This window comes from Mycteria americana, chromosome 10 (genome assembly GCF_035582795.1).
Source record: "Mycteria americana isolate JAX WOST 10 ecotype Jacksonville Zoo and Gardens chromosome 10, USCA_MyAme_1.0, whole genome shotgun sequence".
Taxonomy (NCBI): domain Eukaryota; kingdom Metazoa; phylum Chordata; class Aves; order Ciconiiformes; family Ciconiidae; genus Mycteria; species Mycteria americana.
In genome coordinates, this window is record NC_134374.1 from 8,361,516 (window position 1) to 8,380,823 (window position 19,308).

Consider the following 19,308-nt stretch of genomic DNA (forward strand, 5'->3'; position numbering starts at 1 on the left):
CCAGCTTGGCACAGCTCCTCCATGCTTGGTTCCAACCATCTACTCCCTCTGGCTCTCAGGTACAATCCTACTTCTACAAAGACATTTACAGAAATTTCTGGGACAGATTTTATTTTTAAAAAAGTATCTAGGGACACAGTTTTCACAGTATTTGCTTCTCTAGAACTTCTATTTATTTTTAACAAACCCATGACATGTGGGCTGAAAGTACTTCAGAAAACATTTTCAGCAAACATTTGTTAGTATGGTAGTCAATTAGAAAAAGAATAAAGGCTACTTCTTTGTAAATAGCCTTTTTTCCCTGTTTTATCTTACTGGAATAGTTACACTAGAAGGACAAGGTTAACTGAAACCAAACAGCCAACTCCTTCTTTTGTTTTAAATAGTTAAAAATCAAACCACTTAATGCCCTTGCTCTGGGAAAGTGAGCTGGTCTGGAGACCGCTCTACCTGGAAGTTTTGCTGGCAGTCTCAGGAGCTGCAAAGCTGTTGACCCAGGCCTGCCAGAGTAAACAAGGCTGGGAAATGATCTCCATACGCGCCACGGGGCTGTCCCTGCTGCGACCTGAGCCCTCGCAGCCTCCGATGGGTGCACCACGCTGGCGCGTCTCGGCCGCTGCAGAGGCTTGAAACAGGAGAACCCCACCATTAACCGCTCAGGTACACAGCGATAAGGGGGAGCGTGTTATTGGTTTACTTGGGTCTGCAAGCACAATAGATTAAGGATAAAAATCAACTGACGTGTACAGTATGTTATCATGCAGGCACACTGCGCTGTACCTCACCATCGCCCGCTCCCCCAGATTGCTTAATCCTAGAGCTCACGCTTACGCTCCTTAAGCAGCACCACGCAGCTTTGATTGCTTTGTTAGATTGCACATAATCCTCTCCCCTCTCAAAGCCTTGTTAATAAACAGTTCGGAGACCACAGGGATGATGCAGTACCAACGCCTAAATCGACAGATCTGTAAGAAAGCCAGGACCCCCGTGGGTCTCACACAGACGGGGCCACTTTCTGTGCGTCCTGCCCAGCCCTCGCCTTGCCTCGCCAAGGGAAACACAAAAGCCTTGCAAGTTTGTAGGGCAATGATGGGAGTCATCGGGCAGCGCTGGGGCAGATTTTACTCTAGACTGGGACCTCTTAAGTGCAAGCGCCTTTATTAGCCCGCTGATGGAAACTGGTTTTGGACAAACTGTCACAAGCAAGAAGGAAGTTGCACTCTCCTTCCCCCGGGCCGGTGGGAGACCCCTCCTAAGTCAGGATTACTCTCTGGCAAGAGGAGCAAAACAGAGCGTCATGAAAGAGCAAATTGTTTGTGTCCGGATTACCAGCATCTGCTTAAAGGCTGGTGCGAACTGTGCAGAGCAAACCCGGGTTGCTCTCAGGCGCTGCAGCACCACGATGCCCCGGTGCAGGGGGAGCAGCCCGGCCGGGTCCTGCCGCTTGTCACGACAAAGCAGATGAGCAAAATGGATTATCACGGCTACAGGAAAGACCGTAAATCTGAGCAGAGGAGAACACTGAACATTCAAAGGACTTTCTTCCCTCTAACTGCTTTTTTGGGAAGAGAACATCACAGAGATCGACTCGCACGCCCAGGCGTGTTGACAAATGCTGGGTGTGGAGGGGGTGTGGAGACAAGCAGATGCATGACCTATCACGTGGCATAACTGGCTGCATCTCTTACTGTGATAGCTTTTGATTTCTTGTGGCCGCCACCCCAAGAAGAAGCAAATGCTCTGGTCACCGGAGAAGATGCGTGATGGTGCGTTACACCACCGTGCAGCTTGTCAAACCCAGAGCCCAAGCACGGGTGGAGAAGCGAGGCCTGTTCTGTTAAAAGAGCATGCTGGGATCCGTGCTTCTTGTCTCCCAACGGATTTTCAGTGTCCAGTTTAAAAATACAGGAAAGGCCATACAAGGCTAGACTGAAGGTCCCTGTAACGCACTAGTTTACCTTCAACAAGGGCTAACAGCAGAGGGCTAGAGAGCGTACAGCGAGCCAGCCGGCGCTCCAGCTTCCTGCACGGTACAGGGCAGGGACTCCCCGAAGCAGGAGCAATGTCTCTGCATTTCACAGATTTTTCTAATTACTTTCTGAACTCATATTAATTTTAAGCGTTTGCAATATCCTCAAATCCCCACGGTCCCACAGCCTCACCACGCTTTAAATGAAAAAGTATCTGCCCTTGTTTTGTTTTGACCTGCCACTTGCATGCTTCATTTGATATCCCCAAGCGTTTCATTAGAAAACTTAGTGAGGATTACTCTGCGTTCACCTACTCCATGTTGCACATTTTGCAGACCTGTGTCACAGCCAGTTTCCCTTCCAGAGGAAGGAAGTTTGTTGTTTGCTCATTCCAGCTGTTACTCGGGGAGCTTCGATCATTCCTCACACCCTTCTCTGCCCCACATCTAGCTGACTACAGAACCGCTTAGCAGCGTTTAGGTGCAAAAAGGCTTTTCCCAACAGCTGCAACCCCTGGTATCTTCACCTGCGAGACTGGTTTTGCAGTGCCAGGAGAGGTGGTGTAAGCTGTGCCTGGCGCAGCTCTGCAATGCCGGCCTTCACATGGGGCACAGCTAACGGCTCTGCCGACCCCTTGGAGAGAGGAGAGATCTGATCACCTGCAGAAAAGCTAAGAGCTATACTAATAAAAGGAATAAACCTCCCCTTTGTTAGCTGCTTGGACTGTGCACCAGCAAAGAGCAATGCCACTCGGGGAGAACAGCAGTCCCACATAGCCAGAGAAAGGCCAGGTGCTGAGCACAGGTCCGGGGAGACCCATTTACACCAGCCGAGACATGGAAATTTGTGACCTGTCCAAAACTGCTCCCTTCTCTTCAGCAAAGCATCAAGCAGCGGTATGACACGCATTCCCCTAGCACCAACCCAATATCCAACCCCTAAAGCGAAGGGGCAAATAAACACCAACCTTCCCTCAGCGGAATGCAACATCCTCTCGCAGGGAGCGCACCTGGGTTGGGGCACACCGAGTGCAAGGGCGTTCAGACAGCCCGCAGCCTGGACAATGCTCATTTCCTCGTTCCGCGGTGCTTTGCAGCGTGTCCCCACACATGTGATCAAACCCAACTGAATTACCTGTGCCGACGGTCCTGCCTCCTCTCACTCAGAGCCTGCGGGCCGCACAGGTCACGGGCATGCAGCTGCACCCTCAAGGAAAAGCTCGAGAAGGTGTAGTTCTGGAGCGCTTTCCAAAATAAATAGTTTGACTAATCCCATGTAGGGTTTCTGCAGCAGTAAGAGCTATTTATGAAAGAAGTTATGTTACAGACCTCTCGTCTGAATTAATATATCCTCTCTCTTCAAGTTTTTTCTTTTTATTACAGTGGAGAAGGGTGTTGTTCAGAGAGTTGTTTGGTTTTTTTAAGTAACTCTCCTTCAAATAGTTTTATCAGGTGAAAATTAAATGCTTGCTTAGCCTAGCAAGCATGAAACAGCCCCTTTTGGAAAGGCAGATGCTGAAGGGGCTGCCGCCTTCTTTGTGCTGCATTTTCAGTTTATTTCTGGGAGGTTTAACTCAGCTCCAGCTCAAAACAGAACTATGTTAATGCTCTCCATAACTAACCCGAGCACAAACTGCTCAGATGCACAGTACCAGCTCAGTGCTCTTGCTGTCATCTGCCCACAGACGCGTTATCTATAGACCATCTGCGGGGCATTCCAGTCTCAGTTCTGATTTCTCAGCGTGTACCTTTCCTTCCCAATGCTGCACGTCTTCCTCAGCACTGAGATATGCATAGATTAATAATATCCACCATGGGCCAAGCAGATTTCATTGACTAGAAGCTGCTTTGCATGCAGAGGAAGAGGATGAATTTAAGAACTTTAACCTGCCAATTTGGTAGTCAGGACCCACGAATGATGACAGTGTTTAACGCCCCGATTTCATCACCCAGGTCAGTGTAGGACCATCCAGACTCACCTCACCCTTTGAGACCTGGAGCTGCACATAGGTCCATGTAATAAAGATATGAAAACATCTCTACCCAAAACTTAACAAAACCCAGAACAGATAATACTGATCTCACCAGGCTATTCATAGCCAGATGAAAATAGCAGCAAGCTGGAAAGGCGGCTTGCCTCTGTCCATACCTCTTTAACACATATCCTTTCACAATGTAAGGAAATAACCTCCTTTTGCTTTACAATGTGTGGACACTTCCCAATGCCCTTATTAGTCAAGACAGCTCTTGTAGGGCAGGTCAAAAGCAAGAGTAGCATTGTATTAAGAATGATGGATGTGGTCCTGGCACCCACAGTCATACTGCAGTTCCCAATATAAGCTGTAGTTAACAGTACCAGAAAGACTTAGTGTCAAAACTGCCATACCTGTACAGAGTCCGTGATTAGCCTTGTGCCTCTCCCTGCCTCATGCTGGAGGATCCAGCCCCACTCTTCCTCCCATCTTATTTCTTCTGCTGTCAGTACCATGAAATATGCAGAGGTATTGCCATCACTATTTTACAGGCAAAACACTGACAGCCATTATAATGCTCATAGGCATAATGTTATGACATTTGATTGACCTCCTTTACCAGCAGAGAAGAAATAGAAAGCAAACTATAGGACGGTCTTTCTCTTTGGGAGGAATGGGCTGAAAACCAGCATAAAACCTCCTGTCCCTGGGCGCTGGACTGTGTGTCCCTGCCCTGAGTCCGGTGCTGCGGCTGCAGCCAGACAGGGAGTGGTGCAATCCCAGATTCTACCCAGCGCAGGAGCTTGCCGTTGGTTGCAGCCTGCACCAGCCGCAGTCACCGAGAGAAACGGCAGTCCTGGGCTGGGAAGCCGCGAGCCGATGGGGCTGCCGCGGCAGAAGGGAGCCGGATGTGCGAGTCTCACTTAGACCTGTGGCAGCTCGACTGATGTCAGTGCTCCCTTTTACGCACGGACAAGCCCTCAAGGTGCAAGAATACAGATAGGAACGGTATTGCACAAGCCCAAAAACATGGCTCTTCAAGCATCAAATTGCTGGATAACAGCGAGTGCAGTCAGTGTGTAACCTTCACACTGAAATTCAGGTGCTCCTAAGGCAGCTGAGGGCTGTCCCGCTGACAAGGCACATGGCTGGAGAGCGGACGTACCCACCCAGGTACATTCCGCCTCTGGCCGCAGTCACACCACTAACCCTCTTTCTCCCTCTCTGTGCTCACATCTCCCCTCTCACTGTCATGAAATAAATAATAAAATACCTGCCTTTTGGTTAGCCATTGCGAAGCAAAGCTCCACAGCAACATGAGAGCTCTTCCAAGGTGCGCCATTTTCTCTTAATTTGCAATATGCCACTTGTAGCTATGAACTGTCTTGTCCTTCGCAGACCAAGAGCAGCTGTGAGCTAGGAGAACAGAGAATATATTTAATATAATTGCTTTCTGAAAAGCTATTCCACTAAAAATGCTGTGGCTGCACTGTCTGCAATGATATTTTGTCTGACTCGTCCCAGTGAAAGGAGAGAATAGAGGTCTACTGTTCCTACCCAAAAAACTCCTAAGCAACTAAGTCATACAGAAATGGCCTTCGAATGAGAGGCAGCTGATAAGATAAAGAATAACTTCAAACAAAGCAGGCAATTGTGGTCTCCCAGAGCAGTCCGTGTATAAACGCATCTGTTACCATCACACAGGGAACGTCCAGGCCAAATTCTGGCAATACCAGGCTGGTTTAGTCTCACTCATCTCCAAATGCTAAAATTACCCAAGACTAACTAATCACAGACTTTACACAGATTTTTCTCTATTCGGCGAGGGCTGTACATGACACGACGTGCCATTCCCACCTCAGACACAACAACGAGCAGCTGGTGCCTACCGGTACCCACCACCGAGGGCAGGTTCGGCAGGGCCCGAGGGGCAGGCTGGGACTCAGCAGCTCTGACCCTGGCCATGGCTTTTCACTCCAATCTGCATCCCAGAACAAAAACCACTGCTCGGTTCATTGTGAGCCCAGCCTTGGGTGGTTTCTCTCAGTTTTAGTCACTGTCTCACATTACGCTTTCCAATAATGTCCAGCACGATGGAGGATCTCAGCTGTTTTATTAAAATCTTTTTCCCCCTGGGCAGCTTTAGTGAAGGACGTCCATTGATCAAGAATGGCCCTGAGATGCTCTTAGGCACATAGGAATTGCAGGAATTTATCAGAGCAATAAGGTCTCTAGCCCAGCCCCTTGGGAGCAGCCAGTAGAAGATATTTTAGAACAACAATACGATGCTAAGCCAAAAAAATGAGTAAACTCCCCTATTCAGTGCATGTGCGGAATGCATAACCGAGGAAATGCTCCACTGACCACATTAGAAGGGGGTGAACTCTGCTTGTTTTCACTCAGCCTCAGAAATACCACTGCTTCCGAAGAAGGTACAAGACCCACAATATTACAGAAGGTTTTGTCAAGGCTTCAGTTTCCTTTTGTAAAAAATGATGCGTAATGATTTTTCTCCCTTATGCATTTCTACCCAATGCAATGTAACCGTCACATGAGTAATAACCTGCACTGAACTCTACCCATCTCCTTCTAGCAAGGAACTGCATGGGTGGAATTTGCACTACATGCAGTTTACTTCCTTTTATCCATTTTTAATTAAGTGAACCATCCTACCTAGGGTAAACAAAAGACTGAGCTTCACAGTCCTAACCATTATTTCCTAGAGCCAGCATCGCCAAAAAAAAAACCCCATCAGAGGAGAAGTGTGACTCAGACTCCTTAAGGTCAACAAAGCCCTTTACTGGTAATAAACTGATAATCCAATGCTTTAGTTTAAATATTTGAGACTTCTGTTTATTTCGTAGGTGGGGACTATTTGCAGATCTTGCAGGATGTAGTTCATCGTAATTCTGCAGATTGCCAGAACACAAATAAACAAGCACAGCCGCCTGGGACACTGAGAAATCCTCTAATATCCCACCAAACAAGGACGGCCGTGTCCCAGCTGCAAGAGAGGATGCCAGCCGTGCAGAGACCTTGCTGTGCCTGTCACCCGGCCAGGCCCGCGCTGCCTCTGTCCACCCCGGCGCAGGCAGGGGGTTTTGGTGGAGGCGAGGGGGCAGCGCTCCCCCCCCACCACTAAATGCGCTTGGCTTCGGGGGGGCAGAGGCTGGCGCTGAGCTTTGTGCGAAATCTGCACCTACGTCCTCAAGAAAACGGGGTTTTAAAAGAATTTGCAATTCCCTGTTTATTAGTTTGTAACAAGCCTTCGTCCCCACGGCTTAGCTGTGAGCCAGTTTAGAGCTCCTCATGCAAGTTGTGCCGCGTTTCTGCTGCACTGATGTTTCCTTCAGAGAAATATCCTGGTGTCCAGGCTTCCCTCGCAGCCAAGGGAGAAAAGTCACTTTATATCAGCTTTAAAGAACACAGCTGCCCTGCTAGCAGCCTTTTTAGATGCCATGTGTATGAAGGTTACTCCTAAAAGCGTCTTCTCAGCTGTTATACTTGAAAAGGCAACAAATAAATAGAGGGTAGCTGAAAGTGAGAAATGAGCAGCTTACAGCTAGACCACTGCAGGTGAAGGTTACGTATTTAGACTAATCATCTCCCTGTCCCCATTTGTCACTTACTCATCCTCAGAACCTGGATATTTTCAATATGAAAAAGGGAGATGGAAGATAAGTTTTGGCCGAGTTCAAACAAAGAAACTGCAGGACTGGAAGATGAAGAAAAAAGCAACCACCCATGAGAACTTCTGGCTTTTATTTTTGACCCTGAAAAATATTTGCTGACCTCAACTTTGCTTCCTTCCAAATGTAATTTCTCCATGTTTGCCTCCAGTGGTGACACACCATAAATTGCTTTCCTGACCCTGCTTGTTATGCCCCAGTAATACTGAGCTTGCAACGCCTGCCCAGCCATCTGGAGCGGGTTAGGAGCCCTCAGAATCAGAAGCTATTTTGTTGGGAAAAAAAAACCCAACAAAAAAGCGCCTGGTTTTCTAACACGGTGGGAGCTCCGAAGTCAAAAATACGTGGGGCCCAATTCCTTTGTACCGATGGCACGAGGCGGAGCACGGTGCTAAAACCCATGGGAAACCAGTGCTGTTTGTAGAGGAAACGTCGCATTCAGAGGGATCTTTCCTTCTGCTCAACGATTATTTTTAAGCCTCAGCCACGCCTGGATGATTCTGAAATAACTCAAAAATGGAATGAAGGTAACTGCAAAACAACAGGGTACATCTCATCATTGCTTAAAATGAGGTATATTTGGAAGGTATAATTCCCTCCAGCATCTGGGAAAAAGAAAGTTTTGGAAACAACCTTCTAAGAAATAATCTCCTGATCTGCAATTTCTAGTTTGTGGTGCCAAAACACAGAGGGGCTACGTCCAGAGGCTGGGATCAGCCCCCACATTATAAAAGGGGAGAAAAATGAAGCTCAAGTCCATGCCTGATTTGGGATTGTGCTGGTTTTGGCTGGGATAGAGTTAATTTTCTTTATAGTAGCTAGTATGGGGCTATGTTCTGCATTTAGTTGCCGGCTGGGGTTAAACCACGACAGGGATCCCCACCTTCTTCTCTTCTAATTTCCAAGCATGTGCTGAAGCCTGTATTGGTCTGTGCTGCGCCTGGTTCGAGTACAGAAATGCACTACACTACAATTTTAAATAAAGCCGGTTTACTTTGTCACCCTGAGAGACAGTGAAAGGAAACTCCAGGGACAGTAATCCCATGACTGAAGCTGAGACTTCACCTTCTGTCACAGATCTTGTTCCATGAAAAAAAAAAATTCATACATGGGATTATTTTTTAATAAACTGGCCACTTTTCTTCCAGGAGTAATGCAACTTTCCAATGCAAACACGGACTCAGTCATGAATTCAGTTATTGGAGCCATGTACGTGCTCTAGGAGCTGGATGACTTGAGTGGGACAGGAGGTATCGCTGCAGCACTTGTTACCTACAATAAGAAAAAAGAAGCACTCGCTTCCCCTGCCTGTCCGCAGCAGCGCTCACAGTTAGGTGAAAGATCTCGTAGTTAAGTCTTCCCAGTGAAGGGTGATGTACAACACCCACAGACGTGAGGAGGCTAATGCTGCCACAGACGGGCACTCTGAATTCACAAGGAATATAATTACGTAAATAAATCAGATGCCACACTAATTTCATCACAAAGGCACAGTTCTCATATTAGGTTTTCTCTATAGGAGAAAGTTACAGTAGGTTAATTAACTACAGGCATGGCTATAAACAGATGTGCTTAAACTAGCACAAATCCACATGTGGACATGGACTGTCATTTAGTTTAGCTCAAGATAAAGTTTAGGTAAACTCAAGTGAGAAATCCAAATGCAGATTGCACCCATTTAATTAACTCACTAAAAATAAAATCCATTTCAGATGATCATCTGATACCATTTTCTTGTGCAGACAAGGTGTTTCTTCCATCTGTGCAGCTCCATGAATACTTAGCAAATCTTGCAGGGGGGTGGGGAAGACAGACTTTTTGCATTAGAATAACAAGATCACCTGTACTGTTGAACCATGTAGTTTTATTTCTAGGTGCTCAAGCCGAATAAGGTTTGGAGCTTTTATATGAGCAGCGACAACGATAATTCTGCCCAGATATAACTGTATGATGATACTGTCGTGTAAAAGGCACATTGTACTGCAGAGGGTTAAGATGTCTGCCCAGCGACGCTCCACGCTACTGACTGCTCTGCTTTGCAGCGCTACGTCCAGCCCGGTGAGCTGCACATCTGCGAGAAGGCAACAGCTTGGGCTGAACCTGCTGAAGTGAGGCAAGCTTAGGCAGACACCCAGAGCAGTTGCCGGCAGCATACAACATCCTCCGTGGGTGAGCTTCCCTGAACCGCTGTCCCAATCCCGCCCGTTTTCTCCCTCCAAGATGAACTGTACCATTAGGTTTAACGTGCAAAAAGGTCACTTGATTTTCATTCAAGAGTCACTAGTAGGCACTCATTTCTCTCGGGCTTTGCTGCCTGTTGACACCCCAGGACAGCCGACTTTCAACTTTGTTGCAAACATTTATTATTGTTCTTTCTCCCCCACTACATCTCTGAAGTGTAGATAACAGTATTGATTTAAATGTAATCAAAGCGAGCCTGCCGTACAATAAACACTTTGTCCACGTTGTGCCATACTGTGGCAAGGGCTGCCTCTTTCCCAGTGACGGAGGCCCATTAAAGGGACATGATTTATGAGTTCAGGAGGAAAAACACAAGTTTGCGCTTCAATTACAGAATTGTGCAGGAGAGCAGAAACTTGGGTCCCCACGTGGAGCTTCTCGGATATTCTCCCAAAGGTGAAACAGGGAGGGAGAGAGAGGAGGGAAGGGTAAAGGAGATGGGTTCAGCTCTCATCCCCAACGGATCCTTGCCTGCTGACACCCTCACAGGAGTTTCACAGTGGTAGGACAGTACATCTCCACCGTCCTGCCCATACCCTGTGGTCTGCCCTGGGGGCAGAGAGGCAGGGGGCACAGAATGGTCTATAACATCGCTGGGGAGGGTAAGCTCCATTGCAAACTATTTTATTTAAAAATTATTCACTGCCAAAGAAATTGAAGAAAGACATAAGAAACCAAATAGCAGTGGCCACAGGTTACCATAGCTTATACAACGGCATCGATCACACCAGAGAGCTGGCTGCAAAGGGAGAAGAAATTAATAAATGCTGCTCTTGTTGCCACACCAACTATTTACAACAATGAAGCATGAATAAGGAAGTAAATAAAACCAGGATGGAGGGGGGGGCTATGGAAATACAGGCGAAACAGCAGGAGAAATCACCGGGAAGTGACACTTCATGTTCCAGGTTTTCACAAGTAACTTATGATATGAAGTGGGGAAGCAATAACAAAAAGTACGCTATAAAGCATCAGAAGCACCCCTTATTTTGTAGGGTTCTCCTCTTTTTTCAAGTTTTTCATGTCAGATTGTCTCTACATCATAGCTGCACCTCTGGTCTGCTATCTCTCCTCTGAAAACCAGCAGCCCCACAAACTTATTTTCAATAGAGGCCACAAAACCACCCTACGACCCACTGCAAAAGGCCTCGATAACACAACTGACCAACGCAGGTCAAAATACGCTTTTTATTTAGGGAATGGCCCGAAGTCCTGACCAGGCGCACGAGCGGGGTGCCCCAAGCCGAGGCAGGGCCCCAGCCCCAGCCCGGAGGGCAGGGAAAGGCACAGGCACCCCCCGCCCGCGGCACTGCCGCCGGCCCCGGCCGCACGGCCGCCGTGCGAGACGCGTTCCTCACGGGAGAGGCACTGCTGCAGCGCGCGGGCACCTGCCGCCGCGTTCCCGCAACCGGGAACCGCGTTCCCCGCAACCGCTGCCTGCGGCTCTGCGCTCGGCTCCTCCACCTGACGCTCCCGCCCGCTTCGGCAGTGCCCCACGCCGCCGCTGCTGCAGGGCCACGCGTGCTCAGGTCCCACCGACGGCAGGCCGCTGACCCGCGCCTGGAGGGGACGCCCCGGACCGCTCCGGGGAACCGCGGGCACCCCGGGCACGGCTCTCGCCCCTGCGGCTCCCCCCCACCGCTGGAGCGCGGCCGCCGCGGCGGGAGGGAGCGACGGAAGCGGTACCTCAGCGGCCACCTCGCCTCTCTCGCCGGACGGCGGCGGCCGGGGCCGCCCCGCCGGGAGGTGCGGGCGGACCCTGTCCCGCGGCCGAGCCCGCGACGCCCGAGCGCCCGCGCACGGCCCCGGGGCGCTCGCACCCGCCGCCTCTGCCGGGCCCGGCCCGGGGCTGCGCTCCCGCCCCCACGGACGCCGGGACCGCGCCCGGGACCGACGAAGCCCGGCGGCCCTTACCTGCCCTCGGCGGCGCGGGGCGGCCGGCCGGGGCGGGGCTATCCCCTCGGGGGCGGGGCTATCCCCTCGGGGGCGGGCCCGGGGCGGGCCGGGGCGGGGCCTTGCCTGTCCCGGGCGGCAGCACCGTGGAAAACCCGGCCCGGAAAAGGGAGCGGCGAGAGCAGGAGCCGGGGCGGGCTGGGGCTGGGGCTGGGGCTGGGGCTGGGGCTGGGGCTGGGGCAGGTGGGGCAGGTGGGGCGGGGCGGGGCGGGGCGGGGCGGGGCGGGGCGGGGCGGGGCAGGGCAGGGCAGGGCAGGGCAGGGCAGGGCACGGCACGGCACGGCACGGCACAGTTTGGGTTTGGGAGGCAGGCAGGCTGGAGATCCTTTCAATTTTGCCAGCTATAGTGTTTCGTTATTTTATATTTTGGCTTGTAAAGACGAGGTAACTAGTCCCACCCTTGGCACAGCCTGGACAGGACCCGCCTCAGAAAGGCAAGGTGTTAGGAGAGGTGTAAGGTGTTGGGAGAGGTGTAAGGTGTTAGGCGAGGTGTAAGGTGTTGGGAGAGGTGTAAGGTGTTAGGCAAGGTGTAAGGTGTTGGGAGAGGTGTAAGGTGTTAGGCGAGGTGTAAGGTGTTGGGAGAGGTGTAAGGTGTTAGGTGAGGTGTAAGGTGTTAGGAGAGGTGTAAGGTGTTGGGAGAGGTGTAAGGTGTTAGGTGAGGTGTAAGGTGTTAGGTGAGGTGTAAGGTGTTAGGAGAGGTGTAAGGTGTTGGGAGAGGTGTAAGGTGTTAGGCGAGGTGTAAGGTGTTGGGAGAGGTGTAAGGTGTTGGGAGAGGTGTAAGGTGTTGGGAGAGGTGTAAGCTGTTAGGAGAGCAGGTGTAGCCTTAGCCCCAGTGCTCTGCAGGAGGCAGCCCCATGGCACGGAGCAGCCCCGCAGCTGGACCATGCCCAGCAGCACCTCGGGAGCCACCGGCCTGCTCATGGCTCCCAGGCGTCTCCTCTCGGGATGGCAGAGCTGCCTGCTTCTGAAACAAAACCCATCCCTCTCGCCTCGGTCCATGCCTGAGGGGTAACGGAGAGGGATGCTGGGGGCCGAGGGGTATTCCAGTCTGCAACTCGGGCAGATAAGGAAGAGCGAACCCCACCCAAGCCCCTGTTCAAACCCAAGCCAGCAAAAATTAAGCTCCCAGTTAGGATTTGAAGGTACATTCCCAGCAATTCCAGTTTATGGGGATTCCTACATCCCTGCTGTTTACCTCTTCAATGTCATCTAGACCCATGACGCTGCTCTCCATCCCCCTCGGTGCCCCACCGGTCTCCGTCCCCTCACATCGAGGCACAGTCACCAAGAAGAGAGACACAAGGTACAGTGACAGATCTTAGTCAGGGAGAGAAATCAAGAGGCTCCAGAGACCTGGGGAATGCCCCTACCTTGCTCATTTGGGCCATGGCAGTCTACAATGCACCAGTGCCACGTTAGGAAAAAAAACAGTGCAGCCCTGAAAGGATTTAGCACCTAGGCGAGAAAAGGGCATCGAGAGCAACACGCAGCTATCCCCAGTACGTGCTGTCCTGACCAGCTCTGGATGCGGCACCTCCCGCAGTTTTCAACTTCTACAAGAGAGAAGGCTGAAGCAAGACTAGTCGCGCTTTCACACACGCACTCAGTTTCTAGTGTTTGCCTGCTACATGCAAACTGTTTTACATGACTGTCCCTATTTTAAAGATGGAGAGATGAAGGACGCAAGGTGAAGCACCTTGCCCCAAAGTCCGATTTGTCCCCAACAGCACCACTAACTCCTTCACAAGTTCCTGCCCTGAGATGAAACCCGTTGGTCTGCCCAACAACATGCTGCTCCTGGGCGATCCTCAAATGCCTCTGCAAGCCTGAGCCTCTATACAATGGGATTAAAGTATTTTTTTGAAAAGAGGGACATTAAGAGCTCAGGACATGGGAATATTTGCATTGGAGTATGTGCTTTCCCACTGTAAATGCTGATTTCCAGCTGCAGTAAACCAGAATCGCTCTACTGATCCCAGTTAGCTGAGATAAGTTTAGTGGCAGCTGTGTGTTTCCTCCAGCCCGGGTAAACCGAGAACTGAGGAAACAGAGACAGCTCTGCCGATGGCCTTCAGCTCCTTGGCTTACTCTTTTCAGCAGTGCCTTTAGGCTATAAAATGGAGCACTGGCTTTGAAGGCAAATAGCCAGAGTCTTACTCCTGACCCTACCGTTAATTTCATGTAGTGCCATAGAAATTACTTAACTTTGCTATATCTCAGCTCCCGTCAATGGCAATAATACTAAAGCCTGTTGAGATCAGTAAGAGCATGGTGTTATTGCTGTAACTTGACTGGGATGCTCAGAATCCATTTGGGGGTTTCAGCATCAAATTAATCAGCGCAAACTGGATTCTGCAACTGCAGGAAGAATTTTGATATCAGGATTCAATAGGTACAATATTGCTTGGATTTACAGCCTGTGCTTTCACATTTTTATCCAGGTACCTTAAACCCAGGCCATTATAGCCCATGCCTAATAACAGGTGTAAAATAACAACCCTACAGCACGCAGTAAACTCCAGAAGCGATAGACACACAAAGCATCCAAACATCACCATGAGTTTGAATTCTGGGTGCTGGAGAGTCCATGCTTCTGCATCAAGTGGAGGAAGGAACAACAGCTTAGTAAAGGTTTTATTTCTGGCCAGTCCTGTTCAGCGATAGAGAAAAACGTGACTTGGAAGTGAGTAAATACAGTCACATGGGGACAACTTTACAGCAGCCTGTAAAATCAGTGAAGAAAGGCATTTTATTACTGCAGCCAGCTACTCCTATGCTTTTCTCAACTTTCAGTCTTTTAATGTCTGCATGAGCACAAAACACTAAAATAGTAGGCAGAGGTGGGAAAAAAATTGATTTACTTGCTGATCTCTGTTTAAGCTTTTATGGTCTGTATCCTAAAACGAACTGCTGATTCAAGTCTAAGGTTTGGGCTATTAAGCTTAAAATAATGGGAGGTATTCTGAGTCCAGGAGATGCTGATTGCCTCCCATCCTTACAAGTCACTGCGCGTCTCTTGTGATCAGCTGGCACTTTGCTTGTGGCCTATGTGCAGCCCTGATGGTTTGTGTTAAGGATGATGCTGCCCAAGTGCGTAAACCTCCGTGCCTGGGAAAGGAGACCGGACACCCTTGAGCTGGACCAGTGTCTCTGGCTCTGTGGGTCTGGTCAAGGATTCCCCACTGCCCTGGAGCACCCAGCCCAGAGGGGAAAGCAGGAGAAGAGGGGACTTGGGGTTGTTTAAGCCCTCAGGAGGTTTTAAAACAGCCTTGGGCTTGCCCCAAGACACCAGTGCTTCTGCAATAACCCTTAGGCGTTACTGCTCTGCTAGGGATCTGTCTCTGGGTGCGCTTCCTCCCTTTGTGCCGTGGTTGAAGTGACAAAGGTTTGTTCATTCGTATTCCAGTAAGGGAGAAAAGTCCCTCAAAACCTACACAACTTTTCAGAGTACAATGGATGCCTCCTCTTTAGATCAGGTGCACCTTTAACGCGGATGAACAGTCCTCTTGTTGCCTACGTTGGGACCTCAGTAAGTACAGCCATAACACAGCTCGTTGTTCTCAGTCTTTTTCTTTCTATGCTATCCTTTTTCTTAACTCAAATCCCATTAAGCCTAAAGTGTTTTCAGTATTTTTAGCTGTGACTTTCAAGAAGCTGCCAAAAGATAGCTGAAAAGTATATAGCAGTGTGATTAATGCTCTTGGCGTTTCTTCATGATTTGGCTCAGTGTTAGAGGAACCTAAATGTGGAAGCATGACAAAATCACCAGCAACTATTTCATTGGGGGTTTTCATTCAAATTTTTGCTACCCCAATGGGTCTCTGTAACTTTCCTCCCCAGCTACATAACTGCAGTGCTAAAATTACTGGGAGCACCAAGGGAAGCACACGGTGCTTGTAGATGCCATTTACTTCCCACTGTCTTGACACAAAAATATTATACCGAGAACAAACTGCCTCTCAGTTTTGTTTCCTGGGTGTTAAAAATTTCAGTTTACAGCATGCCAGAATAAAGGAACAGATAAAAATCCCCTGTCCATTAGTGCAAATGCTCTACCAGCAAGCCATAAACATAAATGCAGACTCCGAAGGAAAAAAAAACCCTGGTAAATCTGTATATGAGCAGGATCCTACATGCATCTGCAGGAACTGTGAATCTAGGACTGAACAGGTGCAGAATAGCAATGTGTCTGCGTCTCTTTAGACACATCCCTTGCAAGCCTGCTGTATGTCTTACTTGGTTAGAGAAAGTCACATAACAACCAAAGTCCAGCAAGTATAATTCAGTGCAGGTCAACTGAAGCTACATGGAGCTTATCCAGTTTAAACCAGCTAAGAACCTGGCCTTATTTTATTTGGCACTGTGGACCTCCATTTTTTACTGATGAAAAGCTGAGCTGTTTTAATTGCAAACTGAGGCTCCGTGTCCTTTCCACTGTAAGGTATAAATCTGTATTGCTTGGCAGTGAGAACTATGAAAGATTTTTGATACTATCTTGTTCAGCACTGCTAGCATTGTAAGATTTTTTTTTTTTTTTAATTTAGTAACAGTTTTAAAAGAGAAATTGGCTCATGTTTCAGAGAACTTTCTGAGAGGCTTACAAATCATGTGGCCCAAGTCATGGGAAAGATGTTACTAATTGCTTACAGCAAAGCCAACAATTTTCGTAGGGCCACATTCATCCCGGGTACCAGTGGCAGAGTGGGATGGCAAAGTGCACGCAGCCACCCACGGCTCGAGTGACAGCAGGGGCTTGAGTCTGCACCCAGTTACTGGGGCAAGGTCCAGACTCATATCTGTAGTGAGAAGGGCTGGTTACTAGAGGTGAGGTTTCCCTGTAGAAATGGAGGAACACAGGCATCTGTAGAGATGAATCACCCCATCCTACAACAGGCGAGGAAGAGCATGGACCTCCTTCCTGAGGTGCCTCATCTTCTTTCACTGACTACGTAAGGAACTAAGACAACATGGCCAGGGAGTCCCGCTTCGACATGAGGTAAGCGGAGTCTGATCCCAAGCCAGACTCCTCCGAGACCACCAGTGGGATTTAGGGCTGATTTCATTCCAGTGGCCAGAAAGCCAAGTAACCATGCAGAGCCTGGCAGGCACAAGGAAAATCCTTCTGGAAAGCAGACCTAGAAGCCTGAGACCTCCAACTGTACGTCAAGACTGGTATTGATCAGTGTTAGTAGAGGAAACAGGTGAGAATGTACACGTGCTTGAGGTAAAACGGCATTGATTGTATACTGATACATACTGCTCTGGTTGCAATACATATATTTGTGGCCATATGTGTTTAGGTTGAGGGCAGTGCTACAACAGAACAAAACCATCACAGAAGAGGAAATGCTATGCAGCTGCTCTCACCACCACTGTCGCTCCAGGTTTGCCGTGCTGAACCGAGGATTTAGGCTAGACATACGGTGCCTGTGGCAAAAAGCATCCTGAGAAATCTGTTCTCTGGCTTCCAAGACATGCAGTAACCCAGCGTACAGCAGAAGACAACACGGAGCAGAAGGTGACTTCCCAAAGAGAGGCAATTAGCAAAGGTTTACCGTTTTCAGACAGAAATGTGCTGTTGCTGGTTAAATGACACTGCCTGATATCCCTTCTGCACACTGTCCCATCCCTGCCCTCTGGATGCTCTGCACACTCCCTTCACATCAGCAGGAAGCCATCAGAAATACATGTTTGCTGCTAACTGGCTTTAAAAATGCACTATGTTGTAAGAGGAAATAATACAGTCTCTCCTGTTGGGAACACATCCTGGCATGCCTTTAAAAACAAGCAGGCAATAAATCTTCTTTCCTACAGAAGTTTCTTTGGAACATTAGTGAGTTTGCTGCCCTCTTGCAGTCCAAATCACATTTTAAAACTGGATTTCTCTTCAGTTCTGACAGGGTATCCTAAGTAAAGGCTACACTGCAGCATGGTACCACACAAGGAAAGGTAACACAGAGGTGAAGCTGTTTGCAAGGTACAAAAAAAAAGTAGATGTTTCTCCACTTAATGAGAAGAGCCGCAGTTACATTAGCCTGCAAGTGAACAAACTCCAGGGAATGGAAGTGAAGGACAGAGTTACCTACGGTGGCACAACTTCCCCACAGATGCTGTTTTACCCCCGGCGCCGCACAGCCTGTTGCGTTTCTCTGCGGGAAAGCTCGGCCAGGGCAGGGTACCGGCATCCCAAAGAGCCGGGCCTTTCCAGAGACCCTCCTACCTGTAAGATAAGCAGAGGCTGGGTTTGTTCACGGATCTGTCATGTAAAATAGGAAAACTGAGCAGAAGTGCTGCTTAGCAATATGAAACTGCGCTCTGCTCCAGCACAAGACTCGGCACACAAACCTTTCAGGTCCACAAAACTCCTTGACACAATCAGCACTGCACATGGTCAGCTCTGGAATTTCCTTTCTTGCCCCCCTATAACATGCATATGTAACATAACCTGTTTCAGAATAAATATACTGCAAAGTTCAAAATTTCAGCTACATCTGTGCGTCAGCCCCAGTATGAGCTCATACAACATCCTAAGGACTAACGTCCCCAAAATGGGCACAGATTTTGTACATTGGGAAAGCTGGTACTTTCAAGATGGGTTCTTTACCAGTATACATGCTTTCATCCAGTCTCTCACTTAGGCCATTTTTATGGCTTGTACTGGGCTTTGCATCAGACCCTTAATGACATACTCATTTTGAACTAAAAGTCCACATTTTCCCAGTAGATTTTAAGTACTATAAGTAGACGTCTGTCTGGAGAGAAGTCCCACTGAATCACCAGACACCAGTGCAAGAACACCTACCCAAAACAAATGGGTTTCAAAACTGCTTATAACCAGAATTTTAAAGAACAAAGTGTGTTTGGTATTTAGTGCCTTGATAAGCAGTCAGAGCAGAAAACAGAATTCTTAAGAATAATTCTTTAAAAAGGAAAAATGAGCATTAGCTTGAAGATGATTTCTCATTATGAAAAATCAGGAGAACTTTTACAACAGAACAGGTTTCCCTTCCTTTCCTCCCTCGCTCCCTCCACCAAACCAAGCAAGGCTGAAACGCTCACCTGCGTGTATTCCCGTCTCAAAAGGGTGCAATGAGGTTTTAAGCCACTAATGTACACAAAGCTTTTGTATTGCAAAAAAAGGTATCAAAATAGGCTGTTTACTTAACATGCATGGAATAAAACAGGACTCTGCCAGAATTTTATATTATTGAAATAGAAAAAAATGCATTGAAATAGAAATAAATGCATTATGCTGATATTTGCTTAGAGGAAGTATTGCTTGTGCTGTATTTGCCTTGAGAGACTACTGCACAAAATGAGTTTGCTTACAGGAACGAGATCGCAAAAATAGCGTTTTCTAAGGAAACAGGAAATATTTGCTGCATGTTCTTTGGGAGTGCAAATTAAGCTGCTACAACAAGGGATAAGACATTTAAGGCATATAAAAAATGTCACGTGGATTTGTGCTCAATCACAATTAAAC